Consider the following 22,972-nt stretch of genomic DNA (forward strand, 5'->3'; position numbering starts at 1 on the left):
TCGCTCGAGCTCTTCCAATGTCACAACAAATAATTTAATTATTCATCAGGTCTTCTTGCATTTAAATTTTCTTCTTCCTTCACTGTAAACATTTCTAATGATTTGTCTTGATTAATGATAGGACGATTACAATATTTTTCCTGATTCCGATACGATTACCGATTCATTTATTTTATTTATTTATTTATTCTATCTACATAGTTGTGGCGCAGTGGATAGAGGTGTTGAGTGTCTGCAGTTCCAGGTGAACATTGTCTGAAGATAACCGTTTCAGTCCTACCCAAAGCAGGCTAGTTGGCCAAAACGTGGTGAGACAACAACAACTATAGAAGGTAGTAATTACTAGGGAGACAGTTACGAAACTCAGCATTTCTATCCTGTCGCGATTAATCACCTGAAGAAGGCCAGAGGATGAGTTGGCCGAAATGTGGTGAAACAACAAGAAGCATGAAGATGAGGATAACAGTCTGCAAAATAAATAAATAAATAAATACACAAATTACTCATCTCAAAGGATTCCAATAAAAATAATATATAATTACCGATTCTGTTCTAAATTCTCGATTCCCATACGGTTATCTTTTCAAATTTTAGAACTGCCTAAAAAAGAAGAATCTCTCTTTTTTTTTTTTTTTTGTGGGACGTGGGGAGGGAGAGTCCTCATCTACCTTTAAACGTAGATATGACTTTCAGTTTAGTCAGACAAACTTAATATTTTCCCTTAATGTATTCAGCCAAGATTTTGATAAACTCATTGTGAGATTGCCATCTGCAGTTTTCGCTTTTGTTATTTTTTCCTATTTATCCAATCAGGTAATTTTTTTCTTGTGATATTTTTTTTACCTTTATTCACATTATGAGCAATAAATTTTAGTTTTACTGGTTGTTCAAAATTAATAAATATCATTTTATCATTAGTACCAGCAATGGAAAATTAAGTTTTTAAAAATACACACAAAAGAAAAAAAAAACTTTAAAGAATCGTTTTTAAAATCACAAATTAAATTCATCTTTTTCCCGATTCCAATACCACTTCCAATGAAGATTTACCTCGGCTCCAAAGCTAATGGCGTATGAATCATTTTTGAAATTAGCTTTTCCTTGTTAACTAAAGAATGGCTGATTTCTTGTGCAATTCTAGAGGGTTCACCCTCCCAGGTCGTTGTCTTCTGTCTTTTAGGTAGAGTAAGTTTATTCTTACTGTCTGAGGAATGCTGCCAGGGCTTCTTAGCCAATTTTTTATAGGTCAAAGTACTTCTCCTGGTCGGATTAAGATGTAGAGGGGATTTTGGAAGTCATTTTTTAAAAGCCGTCCAACACATGCCATCATTTAAAACGGATGTTAAGCTAACAGATTCAGAGCTGTAGTCTGGTCTCATTAAGAACCACAAGATATGCTTAGTATTTTTCAGGAATAAATGATAAACATATTGCTGCTCCCAACTCTGAACCCCAACATTACGATTTTTGACTTTGTATCACATCTTCCTGTGGTGAGAAGGAAGTAAATAACACTCCAAAATCTTTTGATTTTTCTGATTCCAGATTCTGATTCCGATTAATCGCTCCAACACTAGTCACCAATAGTAACTGACGGTCTGGGCATGCCAAGTTCAAATCTTGTCAGCTCCATAGTATTACTTTAACTTATGTAGTCTCGCTTGTAAGTAACTGATTCTAGAAAAAACTTTGAAAACCAATACCAACAACAGAAATGTGTCAATCAAAAGTCGCACCATTCTTCTTTGGACTTCTTTACATGTCTTTGAAATATGCCATCATGTAATAGTTTTCCAGTTTTTGGTCTCCCAACAAAAGAGGATAGACCCTTGTCTGTTCGTCCGTCTGCACTTTTCTCAAAAACTAAGCCTTGGAATTTTTTGAAATTTGCCGCAAACATTAAACATGATATGAGTAAAAAAGTAACAGAATAAATTTTCCGGGAAAACTCTGGTTGCCTCCTGAGGGGCGCCTTTTGGGTTAAAATGGCTAAAATTGACACGTTTGTGCTTATTAAAAAAATTGATGTCTTGTATTTTTATAAAAATTTCTGAAAAGTTGTAACTAACTGATTTCTACATAATTTTGTTTGTCTATACTTCGTGATAACTCTTGGGTGTGCCGCAGGGGCTCTTTTAGGGCTAATAAAAAGATTCCATTTTGGGGGCTATTTTACCATATTTGTCCAAAATATTCTGTGTATGTCTATTTAGCAGTTTTGCATGGTGCTCAAATTTAAATATGTTTGGGGACTTTTGGGGCTAAATGGAGAGGGGGCAGGCAAATAATGGACTTAGTAATTTTTTTTTTTTTTTTTTTGCATGGTGCAGAACTCAAATTTACATATGTTAAAACCTAAAACTGAGCCGTTTGTTCATTTCCACTAGGATTTGGTGTTTCCTAGGGACTTTTGGGGCTAAATGGGGGGGGGGGCAAATGCTGAATTTAGTAATTTTTTTATGCCTCGTTTACTGTGCACTCACGGGGGACCATGCATGCTTTACTTGTTAACTCTTTTAAATTGTACTTTCAAGTTGCCTTTCAAAAGGAAATATTTCTTACTCTTATGGCTTGTCAGCCCAACTGATCTTCAACGTACAGGTCTATGCATGGTTCAACAAGTGAATGAGGGGGTTGTTTATGTTCGTGCATCAGTTGTAATGCTGACATCAGTCACGTGTGGGTTTTATGATTAAAAAATTTATGTATTTAGTGCATAAAAAAATTCTCGTAGTATTGTTGTTGTATTCTGCAAGATTTTTTAAGCTGCACTGATGAGGCAGTAGAGGGCTGACAAAGCAATGTTGCATTGTATGGTACTCCTCTCCACACTCGCAAATATTTGGTCATAGCAACTTTTTTCTGTTCTCAAGCAGCTGTGCATTTTCCACTGAAGCCAGTGTTCTTCAAAACTGGGAAGGAGGTCTTTGAAAGGACAGATTCCCATGTAAATAGGAAGATCGGGTGGGGCATTCTCTAACCGTCTGATTCAGAACTGTAGCCTGGTCTCATTAAGAACCACAAGATATGCTTGGTATTTTTCAGGAATTAATGATAAACATATTGCTGCTCCCAGCTCTGAACCCCCAACATTATGATTTGTATTCACTTTTTATTTCTATACCACACCACCACCACCAACAACAACAACAATGACTATAAATTTAGCCAAATGTATTTTAATTAATGTCACTTTACTTTTTTATGAAATCGCTTCAGACAAGGCTTGAAGCCCCTTGATATAAGGAGCTCGAAAGAATGAAAAACGATTAATGCAAAGACAGGTGATGCCTATTAACCTTAGTCTTGAAAAGGGCAAGAGTAGAGGTAGGAGGGAAACAATCAGCAGGAAGAGAGTTCCACAAGTCTGCAGTTCTTGGAAAGAAACTACTGAAATCGGAAGCTGTATTACAATGCAGTATGAAAACAGCAAATTGATGAAGACCACTAGACCAATGTGTTAAACAAGCCGGAACCAAGAAGCAGAGAATAGATCAGATAATTCTGAAGAACGCATGCCATAATAGTATTCATAGAAAAGACTCAGACTAACAACTTACACTCCAAATCAATGCTGTGTACATCCTTGTACTTCATCTTAAACAGAAATATCTTTAAACAAAATGTCTGCCATAGTTACATATGTAGATGCCATCTCTAAGGCTATGCCAACAGCATATTCTTTTCATTATTTTGACTCTCGAGTATATATCTGAGACAGTTAAACACAGTTAATCAACCGAGAACCACATCACTCTATATAAAAGCATATAAGATATCAACGGATACACACTCGAGAGTCAAAACAATGAAAAGAATATGCTGTTGTCCTGGCCCTAGTCATTTCCTAAGATGTAGGCATTTTCTTCTCTCCCACTGCAGGAATATGTGACACAAATCTGGAAGGTGAAGAGTCAAGTCAGTGCCCATAAAGAAGGAGCACTCTAGCATTTTAAAAATTGCCTGGGTAACCCCATCTATATTCCCTGGTCGGAATGCTTCAGACAGTAAACAATAAACTTACTCCACTTCAAAGAGAGAAAGCACAGCCTGAGAAGATGGACCTCCTATGACTACCCAGGCTGAATGCTTCAGCCCAACACAGAAAAGCCATCAAAATGGACCAGTTTATTCTGAACTGATTATTGATAGTGGATCCTCAACTGGCATGTTCAGTTTTGCCATCAGATATCAAGACTTCATATCCCTCTTTCTTTCAGGCCCATTCTGATCACTTCCTCCCATGTTTTTTGTGATCTTCCCCATATGAACTGAACATGTTATCATAATTCTTCTATATCCACTAATGCAAAAACTTTCAAACATCCTTTTAATGTGACCATACCATCAAAGTCTTTTTTTGGCACACATCTCTCTATAGTATTCAGACATAAAATGTCATAAAATATATAGAAAAAATTTTTTTTTTAAAAATGAATAAAATAGGTAAGAACTCCTGCCTCCTGAATGTAAATACACTCAACTAACCCGACAAACAGCAATATCCCACACCTTTACCGTAGAGGCCTCTTCAGATCGGAGAGCTTTCTACTCTGAATTGCTAAACTTTGGACTCCCCACCCCCTGCATCCTACTTCCCTGAAATTCAAGTGTAAAATTAATAGATATCTCGCTACTCAACTCCCTACTTAGTGACCCTTTAGGTATAATCCCTAATTCACAGTAACCCATTATGTTTCAATAGCAGTCTGTTTTCTTTGGAATGAATGTGGATAAAAAAAAAAAAAAGAATGGTGTTAAAAGGAGGACATAGAGTTCCTCATTCACTCCCAGAAAACACCGGGTATTCTTGCTAGTTAGGTATAAAATTACACTTCCTTAACCTTTAATGTTGATACCTTGCAATAAAATAGTATATAAGACCTGCAGGACATGCTTATGATACACATATGCACCCAGCTGCATATCTTAGATTAAGTCCATGTGAACATTTTACGATCGATAAAACTTAAATCTCCTAAAAAGCTTTTCCTCTTGCAATTCTTTACACATGGTTTGATGGTTACCGATGTGAAATATGGAAGCGGCCAGCTGCGTTAAGATCATATCTGATCAATTTCGTCCACTTACACATTTATGAGGTATTAACCCTCCACTTTCACCCTCATTATATATACTAGATATTGGTTGCTAGCTTATGCACATTAGTTAAAATATTTGGATTATTCAAACTACTGTTCTCATCTTGGATGTAAACGTTTCAGTCAATGTAACCCCCGACTTAGTTCAGATGCATCTTGTTGAACTCGGGAATCTTTCTATTGGACTCGGAAATCTGAACAGAATTTCCAAAGTGGTCGTTTATTTTATCCACAGGGATAACTTGTTCTCATTTCATCAACTGTGGGTGGGTAGAATCTTAAGCAATTCATAATTATTGGTATTTCTTTGCTTCCTGCCTAAAGCAAAATGTGACACAAGGTTGTTTTTAATGTGAGATAACCCCCCCCCCCAAAAAAAAGGGACACTCTGGAAGTAAGCAAAAATAAAAATTACCTTACTATAGAAGAGTTTCTCCCTCCGTTGACTAAGGACAAATTAACTTTAGTGTAATATCAGAACAGATACTACACTCTGATCCTGGCCTGATCGTTCGCACTGACGACTGAACCTTCAACCGCCAGAAGAATGTAATTTACAATTAGTACTTTGTTCATTACGTCACATGTCTTTGCGATTTCTACTCTTAGAAATGTAACGGACAGTGGACACAGCAACGAAATGTTTACCATCAACAGACTGCATCAACATCCAGTAAAACCTTCAAAGTATGATGAGGAAGTGGAAACACCATCGCCACCACCATTACCACCTGTGTTCTCGAAGATGTTTGTGTTCGTTATAGCACCTAGTACTCAACTGATTGGCTATAGCTGAGTCTGATGAGTGGACAATTTGAATGCTTATTGCCATAAGGTTTATTTTCCTTTTAGAAATAGCGACCAACATACACACACACACACACACACACATACATACATACATGTACACACAAACTTGCACACATACACGGATATACACACACATACACAAGCATACACACACAAACACACACATACTTACAATTGTTTAGTTTTTCTTCTCTTTCTTCACGCATTTATCACAAAACCTCCATCTTGTTTCATTTCAGTCAGAATCGACGCTTCTGGAAATTTCGGGAAACCAGAATTGATTTGGCTTTTAAAGATGCTGTCATGCTTTCTAAATAAAGTCGAAAAACATGCACTATATTTTCTCAGAAGAGCTTGAGCCTCGTTATCAAGTTGCAAATGGCAGATTGCAAAAAATACGCCAGGACCAATCAAACATTTTGTTTGGGAGATTTTTTTTTTTTTTTTTTTTTTAGATGAGAATTAATAATTTGGATTATTTGTATCGCTTTTTTATTTTTGGCCTTTTGTGCAAGGAGCAAAGTGTAGTATCTGTCTGATACTGCTCTTCATCTTTACTGCTCTCGTTTAATAAAAGAAAAATCCTTCTGGCCTGGAGCAATATTTATTTCTGATTCAATCTCGAATGCCTCTTTTTGAAGAGCTGATTTTCCTCCACATTAAAGAACGACCTTGTGTCTAACTCTGGAACAGATTGGTTTGGTTGTTTCGTTTTATGGCATATCAACCCTTTTTGGGGTTATTTAATACCAAATCCAGTAATTTTAAAAAAAAGATTTTATGCTTCAAGTTTTTTTATATCTTTAAATATTTATTTATGACTAGTGAGACCCGTGGGAATTCCACAGCGGCATCTCTCATATGTAATATATTGCTGCTGGGCTTCTGTGGATGTTCAGCATGAATGGAGACCCAATGATATCATTATAGCTCTTTTGTTAAACTGTAAAAGTATTTATCTAAGCAATCTGATTGATGTAATGTCAGAATATATCTGGTTATTACGATTTATCTCCGATATCTTTATAGGAGTCTGTGACATATTTCCATTTTATGGATGCCCGGCACGAACAGAAACCCCGCGATGTAATTATATCGTTAGATAGAACAGATACTACATTTGGATCCTAACCAGAAGACCAAGAAAGTATATTTTAGTTTCACGTACGGCCCAAAAGCGACATCATTTATTTTTTTATTTGTTCATTTTTTTTACATTGCATCTTCAGTGATCTGGAGATCCTATTTATTAAAAAGGAGGATAGAAGGTGATAACATACTACAAACATTAAATTAACGTATCTATATAATAATTTAATGTTCGTAGTATGTTATCACTAGGGCTATGGCAACAGCATATTCTTTTCATTGTTTTGACTCTCGAGTATATATCTGACACAGTTAATCAACTGAGAACCACATCACTCTATATAAAAGCATATAAGATATCAAGGGATACACACTCGAGAGTAAAAACAATGAAAAGAATATGCTGTTGTCATAGTCCTAGTTATCACCTTCTATCCTTCTTTTTTAATAGATAAGATTTCTCGATCAAATAATTTTTAATCTGGAAAGCGTGACACACGTACGTATTAATATATAGGTGTTCAGTTTGATTGTTTTGTAGTGGAGAATTTTGAGAGAGAAAACAGCAAAAACTGAATATTTTGATAATTTTTTTCAAGGTCAACCTCGACCAGGTGACCTTTTTTTTTTTTACCCCAAACAAGGCACATTGGTGTAGGGGGCTACTATCAGAGGCAACAACTACTGGGGCACTATGTTGGGATTTGGGCAGCAAGATGTCGGTTCACGTTACACTTGAACTTCTGCATGTCAGTACAGTTGGGGAAGCAGGAACCTGGAATGGAATTCCAGAGTCTAGCGGTTCTGGGGAAGAAACTACTGGAGTAGAAAGATCTTTTACATCTAGGGATCTCTACTGTGTGGGGGTGGGATTTAGCTGCCTGTCGGGTTTGTCGAGGGTGTCTACGTCGTGGGGGCACAAGTGTCTGCAGTTCGCCAGAGCATTCACCATTAAAATACTTGTAGAACAGGCAGAGGGATGCAACGTTTCGTCGATGCGATAGAGGCTGAAGCTTAGATGCCAGTTCAGGGCCTATCAGATTGGCGACTCTCTTTTGAACCTTATCTAGGAGCGAGAGACTAGTAGCAGATGCACCAGCCCAGATGTGACAGCAATACTCCATACATGGGCGAATGGTGGCCTTATAGAGGTACAGGATACTTTCGGGTGTTAGTAGTTTTCTAGCACGGTAGAGAGAACTTACCTTCTTCGTAGCGGCCCTGGCAATGCTTTCAATGTAATTGTTCCAATTCATGTTTAATCAATAAAGAAAACCGGAAACAAAAAAATATTTTCATGTTTTGATCAAACCTGTTTTTAAGATTAACGAGGATGTACTGTTTGAACACCTTAGAAATATTCGGTTGATTCATAATTGTTCTAATTCTATGCTCAAATAGAAATTATAATTTTCAAATTGGACATCTGGAGGAGCTGTAATTTGCTCAAATTTAAATTATAACTGCAAGCTATCAGAAATTTGTTGAATTTAATTAAATGTTAAAAAAAAAAAAAAAAGATTTCATCATGAATGTTTTGAGACATCAATGAAATAATTTTCTTTTATTTGTTACTAGCAGTGCCCGGTGTTGTCCGGGTATTTGGTGGTGCGTGTTGAGCACAAAAAAAAAAAAACGTGACAGTAAGCAGGCAGGATTGAACCCATGACGCGACCGGAAGACTTCATCTCGTGCATTCAAATTTAACGCAGTCAATCAAAAAGATGACTTACGGAAAAGGGGTTGCTTTTAAACCTCCTACGAAGGTCGTTTTTAATGTGAGGGGAAAGCAGCCCCCTCCCCCCAAAAAGGTGGGAACTCTAGCATTAGCCAAAAAAATAGTAATTGTCTCAGTATGAAGGGTTTCCCCTATATTGACCAAGGACCAACTACAGAACAGATACTACACAGGTGAAGGCCAGGAGTTGGCCATTGCGTTCAATTAGTTTTGCTTTATTTATACGAAACAAACAAACAACACTCGAACTAGGGAATATTTTAAAACTCGATCAAAAAAAGATAGAGACTACGTCCGTTTGCGAATTTGAGATATTACGATCTAGGAAGTATAAGAAAACTTCTCCCGGAATCTAACCGACACGAGAAACACGACACATACACGAACGCGCGTGCTCATTTTGCCTTTTATATATATAGATTTTTATTTTGTTAGTTGATAGTTGCATGTTTCTAATTTATTGTATTTGAACTCAGTTCAAGAAAAAGTTTTCCAATTTTCTTCTAGATCCTATTCTTTTTTTTTTTTTTTTACTGAAAATCGCTCCAGACAAGGCATGAAGCCACTTATTGTAAGGAGCTAAAAAATACAACTTCAATGTCAACAGATAGATTACGATGCAGAAAACAGAAATTATTTCCCCTTTGTCAGAAGCATTGCTTATGGCATGTGAGGGCTAAATGATAATATAAGGCAAGTAAAAGTTACAAGGCTGTGGAAAGGAAACCCAATGCCCACTTTCTACTTTCCATTATTATACTAACTAGCCTGGGTGCCCGGCATTGCCCGGGTGTTTGGAGGTGTGAGTTGCAAAAAAAAAAAAAAAAAGTGGTAGTAGGCAGGTGGGCTCAAACCCGTACCATGAAATATTTAAATTAAGGCTAGTCAATCGAAAAGAGGAGGATGACTTTAAAAAATATCGGCGAAAAAAGAGTCCCCTCCTTGGAGAAAAGTGCCGAGTTCACGATGAAGGAATTAATGGTTTTTAGCCAATTTTTCGATATTTGTCGCCCGAAGGGTCAAGCTTCAAAACAATACTGATCTCGTGAAAATCCGTCGCTTCTGTCGAAAGTTTTAGACAGACAGACAGACAAACATACATACATACATACATACATTTAAACAGACGGGTGGGATTTATATTATAGATGAATTACAATTTACCAAGGCCAAAAGCCACTCGAGGATAAAAGTTAATCAGATTTTCTTTTCGATGTTGAACAATATTATGAGAGGATTGGACACAATGAATGGGAGGGTTGGCAGAGTTTGGTTACCTAAGAGTATGGCTCGATAAGCATTTGTTGACGTTGGATTCGGAAAGGATCATGTTGTAATCAGCAGGGAGGCAATCCCATGATAGTGTGTTCGACAGATCGAGAGTGTTTGGAAAGAAACTTTTTTCATAGAAGTTCATTTGATGTTACGTACAGAGGAAGAAAAAAGTTCGTTTTAATGGTATTAAGTAGACGAGTTCTTGCCGTGAATATTTTTTCAGGAGAGAACCAGAGATTGGAGCTCAGTCGAGCACCTACCATGAAAATATTAACAGAGCAGAAAGAGACTAAAAACGCCTCTTCTGTGTTAAAGTAGCTGTAAAGAAAGAGATCATCCCCACTAGATTGTTAAGTCGATTTTAGGTTAAAGGCAAAATTGTCTACTGTTTATTGATTTCAGGTTTTTACTCTGCAGATGGCACGATGGTGACAAGCAAGATATGATCTCTTCTGATTAAAAATTATCTTGTTTTCAGATAACATGAAAGTCCTCATTCCCCATATTAAGAATGGCTTTCTTGTCTATTTGATCGTATCTAATTACTAGGGCTATGACAACAGCATACTCTTTTTATTGTTTTGACTCTCGAATATATATTCGACGCAGTTAGACACAGTTAATCAACCGAGAACCACATCACTCTATATAAAAGCATATAAAATATCAATTGACACACACTCGAGAGTCAAAACAATGAAAAGAATATGCTGTTGTCATAGCCCTACTAATTATCCAACCAAATAGACAGTAGAAACCGGAAGTCAAAAGGAGCAGACAATCTTGATTATTGTCTGTTTGTGTATATTGTATACGGCATAATCACGTTGACACACTGGTTCCCGTTAGATCACCAAAGTTAAGTAATGTTGAGCCTGGTCAGTACTAAAATAAGTAACCATTTGGGAATTCCAGGTGCTGTATGTACTCTCTGCTTGTCTCGGCATTGTTTCCAGTCGTCCTGGACTTTTTCTTACCACTGGGTTCAAGCAGTGCCGATTCAGAGAAGAGATGTGGATGAAGATTGCATAGCCCTTGTAATTATGAAATTATGAAATGCAGCTATCCTTACAGGGGGTATCCATTATCTTTTGAGACTGAACGGAGGCTTCCAATGTGTACTTTGTCAAGTTGAGCAAGAGCGCCAATTAATGAGTTCAATCTCCAAAATAGTTAGGACTATATTTTGTTGCTGTTTTTCTTTTTTTTTTTTACTTTTCCTAATGTTTTAATGATATTGAGAGGTAAGACACGCGCATCGATTTCTTTAAATATGTCATTTTTAGCAAAAAAACTATTACCTACTTAATTATCATTTTAAAAATAATAATATATGCAAAAATTACGAAAATTCGAGTGGAAAATTTATCGAGTGTGTTTTTAGTAAAAAAACAAAACAAAACAATTATCGATCTCGGGTACACAAATTTGACGCTATTACGATGTAATCTAAAATATGTCCCATGTTTGTGAACTTTCTACCGTCTACTTTAATTATTTGTATTTATTTGCTTCCCCACGAAAGCAAATTAGGCACAAGGCCGTTTTAAATGTGGGGTAAAAACCAGCTCCTCTAAAAGTAGGCAAAAAGGGGGCACTCTGCTTACCAAAAATAATAATTGTCTCAGTATAGAGGGTTTCCCTACATTGACTGGTACAAATTATCTTAAGTGCAGCGTCTGCAGAACAGGTACTACACTTTGATCCCGTCCCGAAGGCCAAAATTCCCAAGTTTCAATAAAAATTAATTTTTACTATAAATAACATTCTACTCAATGAATTTTCATAATTTTTGGATATATCACTATTTTCGACATAATTGAGTAATATGGTTTTTGCTTGAAATAACATATTTAAAGAAGTCGATCTGTCGCCTCTATTTTAACAAGCATCGAAGGCTTTTTTAGAACTGAGCATTTTGTATTTGGCCATATACATAATGTTCAGTTCAAAAAAAGCTTATTATTATTATTATTGGTATTGCTCATTTCAAGTCGCGTCTTGAACAAGAATTTTGCATATCATTCCATGTTTTTCATAGAATGATGAGGGCGCCAACACTCTTCTATCAGCTGCCTTATTCTAAGACTTCATCTCGTGCAGTACAAAAGCCATAATCAGGATCATTGATTTGCATCCTGATATTCTGCAGCCACCGTTGGCCAATGGTTCGGTTCATCCACCAACAAACTGGATGCCATTTTGACGACATTATTTTTTAAATATTGTGTTGGCAACTAAGTTAACAACGTTTTTTTTTTCTTCTCTTTTTTTTTATCAATTTATTTCCCTATCTCCTCCAAGCCACGATTCGCCCTCAACCTGTCAAACGCACAACTACTGTCAACTGTCACACTCGATTGTCATAAAAACTGTAGCAAAACGTAGTCACTCCTAAAATTACCTCTAAAATATATTGACCGATTCCTTATTCAGTCCTTTATGCCCATCTCTGCCACATCTCAGCCAAGCAATTCAGCTTTCTTCTGTGTACCTGGGTGAATAACTTCATCTCCATTATTTTGCTGATAAACCCATTTCCCCTTTCTTTTGTCACATTTTTTTCTCTTTCTCCTCCACATCCCAACACTTGCGAGGTTGGTGATGAGAGAAAGCTGATAGTAGCACATATTTATGTGTATCTATATAAATATCCATGCCATCCCAGGAAGGTTAACAAGTAAAAATGTACCGAACGAAACCATTCAAAGTATTTAGGGGAAACTATAAAGCAAATTACTATAAAAAAAAAAAATGAATAAAAGACACACACACACACACACACACACACACACACCTACCTACCTACCTGGAAGGGGGAGAGAACGCTGAATAAGTTCCTTCCATTGTCATTACAATGATCTCATTTTCTCTTCGCCTTTTGGTCAAGATCAAAGTGTAGTATCTGTTCCGGCAGATACTGCAAGCTATGACTAGCAAAGACCAGATGTGGGGGCAACCCCACATGCCTGACCTTTAACCAGCTCCCATTTCCCACCTCTCGGGAGCTGGTCCCCTTTTCCCTTCCCCCTCCCTTCACTCCTCACATTAAAAATTGGCCTTGTGCCTAATTTGCTCGGTGGGGGAGCAAATAAATACCATCTCATTTTCTCTTCGCCTTTTGGTCAAGATCAAAGTGTAGTATCTGTTCCGGCAGATACTGCAAGCTATGACTAGCTATGACTAGCAAAGACCAGATGTGGGGGCAACCCCACATGCCTGACCTTTAACCAGCTCCCATTTCCCACCTCTCGGGAGCTGGTCCCCTTTTTCCCTTCCCCCTCCCTTCACTCCTCACATTAAAAATCGGCCTTGTGCCTAATTTGCTCGGTGGGGGAGCAAATAAATACCATCTGTTCCGGCAGATGCTGCAAGCTATGACTAGCTATGACTAGCAAAGACCAGATGTGGGGGCAACCCCACATGCCTGACCTTTAACCAGCTCCCATTTCCCACCTCTCGGGAGCTGGTCCCCTTTTTCCCTTCCCCCTCCCTTCACTCCTCACATTAAAAATCGGCCTTGTGCCTAATTTGCTCGGTGGGGGAGCAAATAAATACCATCTGTTCCGGCAGATACTGCAAGCTATGACTAGCAAAGACCAGCTATGACTAGCAAAGACCAGATGTGGGGGCAACCCCACATGCCTTACCTTTAACCAGCTCCCATTTCCCACCTCTCGGGAGCTGGTCCCCTTTTCCCCTTCCCCCTCCCTTCACTCCTCACATTAAAAATCGGCCTTGTGTCTAATTTGCTCGGTGAGGGAGCAAATAAATACCATCTGTTCCGGCAGATACTGCAAGCTATGACTAGCTATGACTAGCAAAGACCAGATGTAGGGGCAACCCCACATGCCTGACCTTTAACCAGCTCCCATTTCCCACCTCTCGGGAGCTGGTCCCCTTTTCCCTTCCCCCTCCCTTCACTCCTCACATTAAAAATCGGCCTTGTTCCTAATTTGCTCGGTGGGGGAGCAAATAAATACCATCTGTTCCGGCAGATACTGCAAGCAAAGACCATATGTGGGGGTATCCCACATATCAGACCTTGGTCAATGTAGGGATCACCCTACAGACCAACAGTTACTATCCAGCTCCCATTTCCCACCTCTCGGGAGCTGGTCCCCCTTTTCCCTCCCCACTCCCTCTCTCTCCACATTAAAAAATGGCCTTGTGCCTAATTTGCTCAGTGGGGAAGCAAATAAATACAATCTGTTCCGGCAGATACTGCAAGCAAAGACCCTATGTGGGGGCGACCCCACAGATAAGACCTTGGTCAATGTAGGTGCAACCCTTCATACCAATTGTCACTATCCAGCTCCCCTACTCCCCGGGGAGTTGGTCCCCATTTCCCCTTCACTCCTCACATTAAAAATCGGCGTTGTGCCTAATTTGCTCGGTGAGGGAGCAAATAAATACCATCTCATTTTCTCTTGGCCTTTTGGCCAAGATCAAAGTGTAGTATCTGTTCTTCAGATGCTGCACTTCCATTTTTTGTTCTCTTTCAGTGGAGGAGAAGTCCTTCACGACTGAGACAATTTTTTTTATTTTTGTACCTTTTCTCCACGTTAAAAAACGACCCTGGTGTCTAACTCTGTCCCGTGGGGAGGCATTGTAAATAGGTACAATGATCTCATTTTCTATACATTTGTAGTCCTCATAAACTTATTTCCTCTTGTTTTCGTCATACTGGGGGGCACCGATATTATCACACATACATGAGTATATTTTTTATTTTTATTTTTTTTTTTAAATTTTAGCAAAACAAAAACAAAGGTTCTAGTAACAGATCTTGTAAACTTCCCTACTGACCAAACAAAATAGATCCAGATTAAACTTTCTTTACAAAACTCCACTGTAATTTAAAGTGGTTTGTTGGAATTGCATGGCAGTGGGTTCATTGCAGATTTTTACCTTGCTTTAAAGATTGAGTAAAAAAGAACTTAAAAAAAAAAGCTTGGCATTACTTGAATATAAAAATAGACATCACACATTCAGGAATATGAAGCAAAACATTTTCTGAAAAATCCATACGCATATTTAGTGTCTACCAGAAAATGGCGTTTGCTTTTGCAAAAAGGAAAAAAGTGTACATGGTTATCAATAGCGAAAAGGCAAAGCGAACTACTTAATAAATTTGCAACTGGTTGAAAGCTTCGTGCTTATTTGAGATACAGGCAAACGATCGATTTCTTTAAATATGTCATTTTTAGCAAAAACAATATTACCTACTTAATTATCATTTTGAAAATAATAATATATGCAAAAAATTACGAAAATTCGAGTGGAAAATTCATCGATTGTGTTTTTAGTAAAAAAACAAAACAAAACAATTATCGATCTCGGGTACACAAATTTGACGCTATTACAATGTAATCTAAAATATGTCCCATGTTTGTGAACTTTCTACCGTCTACTTTAATTATTTGTATTTATTTGCTTCCCCACGAAAGCAAATTAGGCACAAGGCCGTTTTTAATGTGGGGTAAAAACCAGCTCCCCTAAAAGTAGGCAAAAAGGGGGCACTCTGGTGTTGACCAAAAATAATAATTGTCCCAGTATAGACGGTTTCTCCTCCATTGACTGGTACAAATTATGTTAAGTGCAGCATCTGCAGAACAGATACTACACTTTGAGGTATTTATTTGCTCCCCCACTGAGCAAATTAGGCACAAGGCCGATTTTTAAAGTGAGGAGTGAAGGGGAAATGGGGACCAACTCCCCGGGGAGTAGGGGAGCTGGATAGTGACAGTTGGTATGAAGGGTTGTCCCTACATTGACCAAGGTCTTATATGTGGGGTTACCCCCACATATGGTCTTTGCTTGCAGTATCTGCCGGAACAGATACTACACTTTGATCCCGGCTCGAAGGCCAACATTCTCAAGTTCAATAAAAATTAATTTTTACTATAAATAACATTCTACTCAATGAATTTTTGTAATTTGTGGATATATCACTATTTTCGACATAATTAAGTAATATGGTTTTTGCTTGAAATAACATATTTAAAGAAGTCGATCTGTCGCTTCTATTTTAACAAACATCGAAGACTTTTTTAGAATTGAGCATTTTGTATTCGGCCATATGCATAATGTTCAGTTCAAAAAAAGTTTTAGATGCTTGTTGAAATAGAGGCGACAGATCGATTTCTTTAAATAGGTTATTTTAAGCAAATGATATATATATATATATATATATATATATATATATATATATATATATATAAGTTGGATATTTAATATTTTATTTTGATATGCAATTCAATTAATTTATTAATATTTTATTAACCGTTATCTTTGAGTAGTCATCAGGCCTTCAACTCTTTGTTCATTTTTGGAAGTAATGGGCCTTCTCTCTTTGTGTATTAAAAGATGGCCTAGTTTTAACTTGGATGTGTTTAGATATGCCTGCTTATATTTTTATTTATTCTAGTTTATTTATTTATTTATTTATTATTATTATTATTATTATTATTATTATTATTATTATTATTATTATTATTATTATTGGTATTGTTGCTATTACTCTTATAAATACATTTTTCTTTTTTATCCTAAAGTAAAATTTATTTTGTGTATGCATACGTTTGCTATTTCGCTTCTGCAGTTTAATAAATTTTTAGGTTCTTTAAAATTTATAATATCAAAGTTCTCATTCAAACATAGTCTGTATGGGTCGTCTAAATTCCTACATGTACTGGTTTTTCATATTTTCATCTCGACTATCGGCGAGCATCCATTTTGAGCTCTGAGTAGTGATTCGCTAGTTTTGTTTGTATTCAGGGTTTGTTGTTATTGAATGTTCTCTATGGTCTTAATATCTGGTTTTAAAATCTAGGGAAGTCATACCTACATAATATTTCTTGTTATTCAGGTTTTCTTTGGCAAATATTGTGGCCTGGTAAACAATGCTTTTGATTAGGTATTTATTTTGTAATAGACAGAGTGCACGAGTGATACAGTTACAAAATGAATGTCTAACCGAGTCCTGATTGTCAATGGCGGAAGCAGAAAGAAGAGTACAGGTCACAGAGACAAAGATGTCTGAATTTAAACATGTATGAATTATTATCATTTTTCTTTTTTTGTGGCATGACTATTTATGTCATGTCTGTGTAGTTTCTAAATGATTCACCATCTGCAAACCAGAGAAATCTAAAAAAAAAAAAATGATATTGATTTATAAATGGACGTTTCTTTCCTGTCTTTGAAAGTGCGAAACTAATCAGCAGTTATTATAATAACAGACATTTTGGACTCTCCCTTTCTCTCCGCATTCCATCTCATTACCTTTCTACCCTCTTTCTTTCTTGCTGCACCTTTTATGTCTGTGGATTTTTATGTTCTTTGGCTGATAAAATAAGTGCTAACATGGTTCCCTCGCGTTGTCTGCAATCACTAAGCTAATTAGCTCACAATACAGGAAACAATAAACCATATTCTTCATATCTGATTCCACTTTCGTTCTCTCATCTTCTGGCAAAATAACATCCAAAATGATAGCCCTTTCTGTTCAGGCCTTTCCTTTTAATCTTTATCATATTTTTTTCTGTTTTCATTTATATATATATATATTTATTTGTAGTCATCGACATACAGTCCTGTTTTGTTGTATCACAACTCATCAGTGCTGCAAGACTAGCACCTCTCCCAAGCCAAGGATTGAATCTAGAACCGTCGTGTTGACAGTCGGCAATTCTCCCACTAGACTACGGAAGCGATGCCCTCAAATAACCTCGCCGAAACAAACATTCGTCCATCACTTTTACAGTGCTCAAACCGCCTGTTTATAAACAAACAGCGAGCTTCGCATTTTTCAGCCAATTACGTAGCGGGTGAGATTATTTACGACAGTGCTCTACCCAAAGAGATATATATAAGGAGAGTCATCACTTATCAAGGCCCGAAGGCCACTCTAGGATAAGGTGAGACACAACTGTGATGATAGGTGGTGGTGAAAATTTGGAAGAATTTGATTATTTAAATGGCGGCTCAACAAGAACTTTTTTATATTGGATTTGAAAGCGACCATGTTCAAGTCAGCTGGGAAACATCTCTGTGGTATTGTATTCCACAGACAGGCAATTCTAGGAAAGAAACTTTGTTCATGAAATTTTCGTTTAGCACTGACAAAGAGTAGCAGGACATTGTTGGCAGTGATTATAGCTAGACGAGTGTTTGTTATGGACGTTTTACAGAGAGCGACCATAAATTGAAGCTTAGATCAACACCTACCATGAAAATAATGAATTAAAATATACTGTTTGCAATCAAAACAATGTCATAGTTTATTCTTAAAGAACTTGTGTCCTTGGCTTACTGATTATTGTTTACTGTTTATTTTGTTGTTATCTTGGAATCTAGCTGTGTGATAAAAGTCTTTTCCTTATACAGTGTGACCCCCCCCCCAAAGAACGGGCAATGACTCTAATTAGGCCCCGTTTCTTAGTGTTTTGTCCGAATGAAATGAAACTTTGGTCATAACTAGTTTATTATATTCAAAACATCACATCAAAACACTAGGGTCTTTGGCCTTTTTTTCTCCATTTTACAGTATATGTTCTAGATGGCACAAATGATCCAGTGTTGAAGGGCAGTGTGTTAGTAGATATTTTATAGAGAGGGAATATGGTTGGTACCTTTTATTTTGAATACATTTTGGGAGAAGCTGAAGTTTCGGAACAAATGTAATAAGTTTTGTAACAATTAAAGATGTAAAAATATTTTTGTCAAACATGCTGTAGGAAATGCTGTTGGTGTTGAATGGGAAAATTTGCATAGAAAGCGTTCAGTTATTTTCCTATAATGTCTTAATTTAAAGAGGAAATTTGAAATTACTTTATATATAAGAATGTTATAACTATTAGTTGTATAGAATTTCTCCTGCATTGAGATGGAGAATAAGACGGGTTGTTGTGAAAGAGTGGACTTTCTTCTAGTCAAATTAAGGCAGTCACAAATGCTGATTGCAGTCTAGTAACCATTAGACGACACTTACGACAAAAAGGCGTGGTAAATAAAAATTGTAAACAAATCCCTCGCCTACTTCCACATCACAAGATAGACCGCTTAAGGTTTGGTCGTAAATATCAAACATGAGATGTTGAATAGTGGAAGAAAGTCCTGTTTTCTGATGAGAGAAAATTCAATCTAGATGGTCCTGATGGCTTCCAATGATATTGGCATAAAAAAAAACGTCTGAAATTTTCTCCATACGTCATAATGGTGGAGGATCCCTAATGATACGGGGTGCCTTTTACAGAGGGACGATGGAGCTCCAGGTGGTGCAGGGTCATCAGACAGCGGCTGGTTATGTTAGCATGCTACAAAAATAAGTATCGTTGATGATGTTTGTGAGGAAAGAAGGGTATTTCAACAGGATAATACTGCAGTCCATGCTGCATGACGAATCTTGACCTTTCTGCAAGAAAATGGGGTCCATCTATTGGGACATCGGCATGCTCACAGGACTTGTACCGAATTGAAAATGTTTGGGGATGGATGACAAGAGATGTTTATCGAAATGACAAACAATATTCAACAAAAGATGAACTTTGTGAAGTTGGAGCAACATCCCTCCCACCTTAATGGAAACACTTATTTGTAGCATACCCCAAAGAAATTTTGAAGTCATCAAAACGAATGGAGGTAGAACTCATTATTATGTTTGATTGTTGAATGTTTTCATACACTTTTTGTACAATTTCGTAGAATTTATACTCTGGGTCTTATAATATTGATCAAGTATAAAATGCCTTATTTTATAAAAATGTAAATTTCTGAATTGAGTTTGGAATGTAGCTTTTTTTTTTTCATAACCCTTTAGGTTGTAGAATTAGTAACCTTAAGTGGGGGGGGAGTTTAAAATCTATCCTTAAAAAAGTGTTTCTTTTTAAAGATTTTAAAGTGGCCTTAAATTTGTCATCAGGAGTGTATCATTACATTTCTGGGAGGTGACAGTGGTTAAGTGTATACCAATGTCAACTAACAACCTGAGTGTGTCAACTTCGAATCCAATCAGATCTATAGAAGTACTTTAACTACGGATGTTGGCAACCTTCATGTGATCCCTGTTTTTCTTTTATAAGTCAGAATTTCTACTGAAACATGGGGAGGAGGAGTGATTGATCTATTGTGTTTGAATTTGTTGTTATAAGATATGAAAAGATTGATACAACAACAAGAAAGCATTAGAAATAGTGCCCTACCAAAAAAAAAAAAAAAAAAGACATACCAAAATTTAAAACAAAAATCAGAAATTACATCAACTAAAGGGCACGTGGAATTTTTTTTTTCCAGGAAATAAATAACATTTCTATAATGCCTATCATTAAACACTGGCAACCAGGATTGAAGATGGAGGAGTTGGTATTATCAAGAGTATGAACCAGTCTTACTCATTTAACTCCTTCATATCTGCTGAAGGGAAAAGAACCGCCAACATGCAAACTAGTGATGGAAAGATTCTAACATTTTCCTTATTCCGATATAATTACTGATTCCATACTAAATTCCCGATTCTGATACCATTACCAATTCCGATTCCGATCCTTTATAAATCTCTAAATATTTAACTATAAAATGGTTATTTTGTCGTGATAACCATAAAAAAAAACACATTTTAAACGTGCATATATTTTTCCAAACATAAAAAAAACACTTGTGAGAAGGTGATCAGTAGATTGTAGTTTTATTCGTTGTTTTAAAGTCAATAAATATTCATTACTATCAGTAGGGGACGATTTTGTTTTAAACAAAATTAAAAAAAAAAAAAAGAAGATAATTAAAGGAATCGTTTTTGGCATCGGAAAATAGGTACAATTTCTTTTATTTCGATACTGATTCTGAGACCCCCAAAAGTTTCGATTTTTCCGATTCCCGATTCCAATTCTGATTAATCATCTCAAAACTAATGCATTCCAATCACCTTAACAGTTGAACACAAACTCATTGTTTATAAAGATCCCCAACAAACCAAACAAAAATACCAACTAAATAAACTATATGAAGGATTTTAACAAAGTTTGTAGACAATATATTCAATTTTCTGAAAGTTACAAGACTTTATAAAAAAAAACTAAACTACCAGTGACTCGTTGGGTCAGTATATGGTATGGAATAGTGAGTATATTAATAATGCAAAAAATATGCGTGCTTGCACATATAACAATGGCCACCACATTTAACATTAGGAATTACATTACATTACATTACATTGCTGAATATCCGGAAAACTACTTATTTGCGGAAAATGTAAATGCGATATTCGTTTTCATCATACCTGAAAACTTATAAAAGTTTTCATTTTAAAAGAAAAATGTTAAGGTGAAAATCAAGTCAGGATTTACCGATTTTTTTTTTTTTTTATTATTTGTAATGCAAACCAATTTTTAAAGAAATTATTTTCAGTTTTATTTATTTATTTATATTGTTAGGAGTGCAAATAAAGAGAGTATTATTGTCTATTGATTTATTTATTGAAGACCATTATTCTCATCATTATTAGTTGTTGTTTTCACAACGTTTCCGCCAACTATTCCTCTGGCCTTCATCAGATGGTAACCGCGACGGATAGGAACTCCGAATCTCCTAACTGTATACTCAGCAACCACTGCCATCCATAGTTGTTGTCATCTCATCTTCAGGGCCTGTGGCAGTTGATAGACATTGAATCTCTAGGGTCCCAGGTGAGAATTGTCTGAAGATAGCAGTTTCAATTCTACCCAAAGCCGGCCAGAGGCTTACTTGGTCAAAAAACGTGGTGAGACGGCAACAACTATGGATGGCAGTGGTTGCTGATTATACAGTTAGGAGATTCGGAGTTCCTATCCGTCACGGTTACCACCTGACGAAGGCCAGAGGAATAGTTGGCCGAAATGTTGTGAAAACAACAACTAAGAAAGATGAGAATAATAGTCCGCAATAAATAAATTAATAGACAAAAATACTACTAAATAAACAATATAATCCAATCAAAATACGGTTTGACCCTGAACAAATTCCAAGAAAGCGTTTTATAATTTTTTATTAATATTATTTGTGGGGAACAACATACTATTAGCACAGTGGTTGCATGCCGGAGAAGCTCCACAACACTTCCCGAAGACGAAATTGCAGCCTAAAAAAAGGTTATGGTGACTATTTGGTGGTCTGCAGCTGGTCTCATCCATCACAGCTTCTTGTATCCGGGCAAAACAATTATGGCAGAGAAGAATTGCCGACAAATTGACTAAATGCACTGGAAGCTCCAACGTATGTGCCCGAGATTGATGAACATGAAGGGACCAATTCTCCTCCATGACCACGCTCGCCCACATGTTGCTCAAATGACCCTGTAGAAGCTGAACGAATTGGGCTACGAGACTCTGCCTCATCCGCCATATTCACTAGACCTCTCACCCACTGATTATCACTTTTTCAAGCATCTAGACAACTTCTTGCGTGGAAAAATGCTTCAAAAGCCGAGATGATGCCGAATCAGCCTTCAATTACTTCATCGCTTCCAGAACTCCGGATTTCTATGCTAATGGAATAAATAAACATGTTTCTCGTTGTCAAAAATGTGTCGATTCTAATCGTTCTTATTTCGATTAATAAAGTTTATTATGAAAAGAGTTTTGATCTTTTGAAATTGAACGTCAAAAAACGACATTATTTTTGCACCAACCTGATAAAAGTTGAAAAGTGGCGTTGTTCGGGTGACAATCTGTCTGCAATAAGGTATTCTAGTCTCTGCCAAAAAGTTGGCTCAACCAAAGACTTTGTCACACCTGTACGACCGCTACCAAACTCCTCTGCAATGAAGTATACTGCCCTTCGAAGTTACCTCCAGGTGAGGCTTTGGATGGACAATAGTGAAGCCCGGGACACTACTGAATGGGGATAAGAATTACAGAACAACAGTCAAGTTCCAGTGATGATAGATACTTCTTCTACACCAGAAACATTTCTGAAAATAATT

The 22,972-nt window shown here is 36.7% G+C and overlaps 1 protein-coding gene and 2 pseudogenes across 1 annotated transcript in view; all 3 read left to right on the plus strand.

Annotated features, from left to right (window-relative positions):
• Nucleotides 1-22,972, plus strand: part of LOC145277906 (NCK-interacting protein with SH3 domain-like) — a 421,186-nt gene that overhangs the window by 15,281 nt on the left and 382,933 nt on the right. The gene's annotated exons all lie outside the window — the stretch shown is intronic.
• Nucleotides 10,824-10,941, plus strand: LOC145278622 (5S ribosomal RNA; annotated as a pseudogene).
• Nucleotides 14,437-14,594, plus strand: LOC145278439 (U2 spliceosomal RNA; annotated as a pseudogene).

The sequence above is a fragment of the Euprymna scolopes genome, chromosome 6, assembly GCF_053919585.1.
Source record: "Euprymna scolopes isolate OS-2025 chromosome 6, ASM5391958v1, whole genome shotgun sequence".
Lineage (NCBI taxonomy): Eukaryota > Metazoa > Mollusca > Cephalopoda > Sepiida > Sepiolidae > Euprymna > Euprymna scolopes.